The sequence below is a fragment of the Coffea arabica genome, chromosome 2c, assembly GCF_036785885.1.
Source record: "Coffea arabica cultivar ET-39 chromosome 2c, Coffea Arabica ET-39 HiFi, whole genome shotgun sequence".
Taxonomy (NCBI): Eukaryota; Viridiplantae; Streptophyta; class Magnoliopsida; order Gentianales; family Rubiaceae; genus Coffea; species Coffea arabica.
Genome location: NC_092312.1, coordinates 37,537,013 through 37,543,012, shown reverse-complemented (window position 1 = coordinate 37,543,012; position 6,000 = coordinate 37,537,013).

The following is a 6,000-nucleotide window of genomic DNA, read 5'->3' as shown; positions in this document are numbered from 1 at the left end:
AAGAGGAACTGGAGCGGCTCACCAATGCAGATGCATCCGTCACGAAATCGCCCAGGAAGGGAAAAAGGACCATCAAAAGGAAGAGGATGGCTCAACCTAAGGAAAAGCAAACAGCTAAACCTTCCGGGGATCAGCAGCCTGTAGAGAAAAATGCTGGGGAACAGCAAACTGCTGAACCATCTACCAGGAAGTCACCAAGAACAAGGTCTGGTGTCCAAAATACTGTGCCAACTACTCAATGCAGTGGAACGAAAAAGCGTCCTGCCAATGTGCAACTTGAGGCTCAAACTGCAGAGAAACCTACTCCCTTGCCTAAGTTCATTGATGATGAGGTCAGGGAGAGGTTCGAATGGATCTCGTAGAAAGGTTTCATCACTCAGATGACTATTATCCCTTACATAATTCTTTTCCAATCTTAGGAAGGGTAGATCACATACTGATCTTGTTTCACACGTCAATTCTGTTAACATAGAGTTGAACTCTGACATTGTTAATACTGTTCTGGAAATCAGGATTGAAAATGGTTTTAAAGAAAAAATTGTAAACTTCTTTTCATATGAAGAATTTCCTTCTGCATATCATCATTTTCATGTTGTTAAATTGATGACCTATTTTCAAACTCATTTTAATACTCCTGCTGAGGCGAGATTAGAGGATCTCATCCCTCAAAACTTGATCATCTTTTTCATAATTTTGCATCTGTTGGTCTCTACTGATTGTCATAGGACTGATGCCAATAAAATGGAACTTTACCTGTTCTATTGCTTTCTTGAAAAAATCAAAATTGATTTTAGTTTTATTATGTGCAAATTCCTGCTCAAAATTAACACTGATAGCTGTAGGAAACTTCCTTATGGAAAATTTTTTATTCCTATCTTTGCTCATCTTGAAATTCTCTTTACTGAAAAATCACCAATAGAAAGTGCATCAACTGTTTTTTCCAAGATTTATTTTGAAAGAAAAAATCTGAAATTTTTTTAAAGTCACTGGTACTACAAGGAAACTGTTTTGGAGTTTAGGAAAAAGAATTTTTATGAAACTCCTGTTACCCCTAGAACTTCTCGAGATCAGTCCATGTTTGTCTCACCATTTACTATCCATTCTAGAAAGTCAGCCACTAAGTTCTCTTCATCCAACTCTGAGTTCATTTCTTTGCTTGAGGACCTCAAACAACACATTCTACTCCTTGAAGATGGTATGATGATGACCATGTCATCCGAACAACAAGCCACCTTCATTGACAAAAGAAATCTGCTTGTGCCTCCTATTCCTCAAGACAATGTCAATGCACATCAAAAGGAGCCTAGAATTGAGCCAACTACTGAAATTACTCCAGAGTATCATGCCTCCAGTTCTCAGCCATAGGACAAGGGAAAGGCTCCAACAACTAAAGAAGAAACTGAAGAGGATGATGATGATGATGAAGATACAGAAGAGGAAGAAGTGAATACTGCTTAGTTTCGCCTAGCAAGGAGGAGGCCTGGATCGCCAAAAATTACCATTTAGACTCTTCTAGGCAAATGCACTTCATGACTAGGATAGTAGTTCATAATAGACTTTTAGCATCTTTTTTGTATTTTAAACATTTCGTGTGTTCTGCACATAGGATTCTATTTTTCTTCCTTTACTGGTCTGTAAAACTATTTGGTTATCGTTTGTGTTTTGAATTAATGTTTTTTTTATGGATTATCTCTTTGTTTTGGATGAATGTTGCTTAACTTTGTTTGGCTTCAAATTTCTGATATTGACTGCTGTTGACAAATTGCTGGCTGTTGCCAATATTGCTGATGCTATGTTTTGGATTCTGATTTTTTCTTATAATGATTGATAATTGTTGATAGTATTGCTAGTTGAATTCTAGCATCTGGTTGATTTAATGATGACAAAAAAGAGGAGAAATGGATACGAGCTTTCTAATAATGTCAATAAAAGGAAGTCATTCTGAGGGGGAGTATTCTCTCCTTGATGCATTAAGTAAGGGGGAGCTGTGCCTCAATTATTTGTCCTCCATCCATTGTTTTGTTATCATCAAAAAGGGGGAGATTGTCTATCTCAATTCGTAACTTTTGATAATGAAAAAATAAATGGATGTTACTAATGTTCTCTAAATAGGCTTTTTTAGAAATGCAGCAACAGGATCAAAAGAATAAGCACAAAGGATACTGAAGCTGCTGTCGGACGCACAAGAAGACTGGATCAGACATCCGACAACCTTTATGCATCTTCGGACGCATGAAGAATTACACCCTCGGACATCCGAAGATATTGAGTCACCCCCTCTAAACTCACTGACCTCGATCAAACACACATCATCAGATCACCGGACGTCCGACAAGCGTTGCAACACTTCGAACGTAAAACTTTGAAGGCACTGAACGTCCGAAAAGAATTAAAGAAGAATTTTCAATTTCACCTCCTACCTTCGAACGCACAGATTGAAGGTACCGGACGTCCGAAATAATTCAAAAAAATTTCTTGAGCTCACTGCCTATGTTCGGATGAAAGAAATTGGTTTACCAGACGTCTAACACTACCAACGGCTAGTTGACTCTTCAACTGCCTTCTATCCGTTGAAAGCATTAATTGAGAAACTTTTTGGTCAAATATAAATAGAACAAAGTCAACCACTTCAAAGCAACTTTGCACATTGAGACTACATCAAATCAAGAGTGTTTTTAATGGTAAAATACTTTTCAAAGAGGATTTGTACTTTTAGTTGTATAATTTTCGAAAAATTTTTCTAGTATAATTCAATTATTTCAATAGTGTACCTTTGTGAGCGGTATGCGAGTGATAGTAAAACTTTCTTACTTGATCAAGTGTAACTTGGTGCAAGGAGGAAGTAATCCTTCTTTTGTACATAAGAGATTGGTTGTAAGTTGATCAACTTGAAAAAACTTGCTCTATAAAGTGATATTCAAATTCAAGAGGAGTTTGGCATTTGGTTTGATATTCTATCTCTTTTACTTACTGTCTTGATATATAAATTACTCATCTCTTTTACTCACAAGCACTTGTGCTTTCTCATCAATTGCTCCATTGTATGGTCTTTTAGAAAAAGAGGACAAATACTCAAAAAGTGATTCATAACTTGACTAGTTTTTAAATTACCTAATTCACCCCTCTCTTAGGCTGATTTCGATCCTTATAGTTACATCACATCCCTTTGATTGATTTTTGACAGCTGCTATTTGAGATTTTTGAGTGGTGAGGTGTCCACGGTATGAATTAATCTTAGGGGGAAGGAAAACAGGAAGCAAAAACAAATTTTGGTTGCTAAAAAAAATCCAGCTATTTCTTATTATTGCTTGTTCGTTGCAAATGGAAGAAGAAGAAATGTGTGCGTGTATCGCACGCGGGGTGTGAGGCTGAAACTTTTTTTTTTTAAATGAAATTAGAAATGGGCCAATTGGGCCTCTTCTTATTTCTTTCTTTCTAGGCTTTTGGTTGGGTTTGGCCCTAGGCTCTTGTGAATTTTGACTTGGTTCTTTGGGTTTTGGCTGGGTTTTTTGGTGTTTTTGGCATGGGTTTTATTTGGATTTTGGGGATTTTTGGTTGGGTTTTGAGTTTTTATTGGGTTAAAAATAAAGGAAATCTCTACTATTCTTCTAATTTTGAAAATTCCATTTTTCTTTTCTTTGCTCCTACAAAATAAAATAAAATGATTATTTAAACAATGCTAAAGACATAATAAAAATTAACAAAATTTTTAAATAAATTTGGTGTCTACAGTTCTACATGACTTTTTTTTTCACTAATTTATTCCTCAAACAATTTATCAGTTTCAATGTAGGAATTATACGCTGGCGCCACCATATTTTATGTATTTTGCAAGGCCGGACGGGTGTAATTGGAATGCCGGATTGGATTGTCTAATTATAGGGATTATAACACAGGCAAATATGTGATTAACTCCAACAGCCTCAAAAAAATTGAGAGAAAAGGTCTCACAAGAATTAGGGCAAGTCAGCCGACTTGGATTTTTTGCAAGTGAAATGCAGCAGAGGAGGAACTTCATCAACTTTGCCTCTAGTTCAGGTAGCAGCGAACAGTCGAACCTTCCGTGTTTTAAATTCTCCATATTGTGAGTCAATTTGGATTATTGAAGTAATGATGAGATTAGACTCCTAGTGTTCAATTTGTGGAATCATTATTTAGCTGCTTGCGTGAGCGTATTTTTTTTCCACATGAATGCTGGCCTTTTAATCGGGCATGTGTCTAAAACATTAAAATGATCTGTGTTTTCATCTACATATTCCATCAATCATTTCCTCCAGCAATCTCAACGTTTACCCGAAGTATGACTTCGATTGTAGTTAAAAGAGTGGTTCGTTTTTTTCCACTTCCATTTTAATCAATCTTTTTGCCAAGACGACCATCACGAGGTGGCCTATTTCATATAAAAAAGATTAATTTACTACATGGTTTTAACAGGGACGTACAAACATGGGCTCCTTTCCTCTAAAATTATGGATGAAGAGTGGTTAATTTATGACTTCAAAGTTCAAATTACGTTCTTTTGAGTTTCATGCCATCATTGTCGATGTTTTCACCTAGATCTAAAAGGAAAAGCTATGATAGCAATTGTATCATAAGTTGAAAAATGAGAACATAAGCAATTTTATCATAAAGTTGAAAAACGAGAACCTAATGTTGAACTACTTTTTTTTTTCTTTTGACAAAATTGATCTATTCTATTCAATTTTATTCACCTATGAAAAGAAAAGAATTTAGAATACTGGGTGCAAAAGCACGCGGTTAAATGTACTACATATTCTAAAGCAAAAGGAACATATAAATGTGGACAATCTAGAGAAGTTCTTTATTTACTTCTGTTCTGTAGGAAATGAGCTAGTGGTGGAATGTTCTTTTGTCTATCAACTCCCAGAAGGTTTATATATATATATACTAGGGGAGGAGTGCCCGCGCATCACGCGGGTGTGTGGTGCCTGTGGTTGAAGAAGGTTTTTTGGTTGGACAAATAATAATACATTGTGAGGATAGTACGTTACGATAAATAATTAGAAACATGTATGATTATAAGACAAACAACATAAGAGTCTTCCAATATTAGAATTAGGAAGTTTCCGAACACAAATAATTAGATGCAGCAAGTTTCCAAAGGTGTATGGACAAATATTTATGAAATTGTTTCAGGTAAAAACTACGAGATAGATAGCAGAGTATGTTAAATAAGACATCATATATGTCTACTTATTTAGTGATACGAATAGTAGTAAACTCACGTAAATGTTGTAATAGACAGCAATCAGATGCGTTGCTTCTTGGTGGTTTCTTCATTTTAGTCCTAGCTTCAACATCTACATGATGAGTGTAGAGCATACATGATCGAGGGCCCTCCGCAACTTCCTGTTTTAACTACTTTGACTGCTGAAGTTGAAAGTGGAGGCAACGTAGGGATGTTGGTGCTTTTTCTTGTCGGAGTAGCTATTCTTGATGCTTTTGGCTTAAGGAAGCAAGTAAGCTGAAGGAATTATGTGGTGAAGGACTACGCGTTGCTAATGTTCACATTCAGTCGGTTTTCAAGTGAGTGAGTTATTAACTTACTAATAGAAGGTGATTAAGGACAAACTGTAGCAGAATGAAGAAACCATGGGACTAAAATGAAGCAGAGGCCAAGTGAAAGCCTCATCAAATCCCAAATTAAGTTAATGAGCCTCATAAAGATTGTCGGTCGGGCCCTCTGCAACTTCTTGCTTCAGTGGGCGGTGATTGTTTCCATACCTAGGATTTATGCAGTATAAGAGCATAAAAAAATACCCCAATCCCAAAATATGAAAAGGTTGAAACTGAAGAAGGTGAAGAGGAGGCATGGAAACAATCATATAACCGACACAGCTGTTGGGTATTAACTTACCAACGTGTGGCTATTTAATTGAGGCTATAATGAGAAAGAAATGGAGTGTTTCGGCCATAAGCTTGGGTGAGAGGGGAAACGATGCGGCATTCTGTTTCAGACAAAGGTTGCAAGAGAAAACC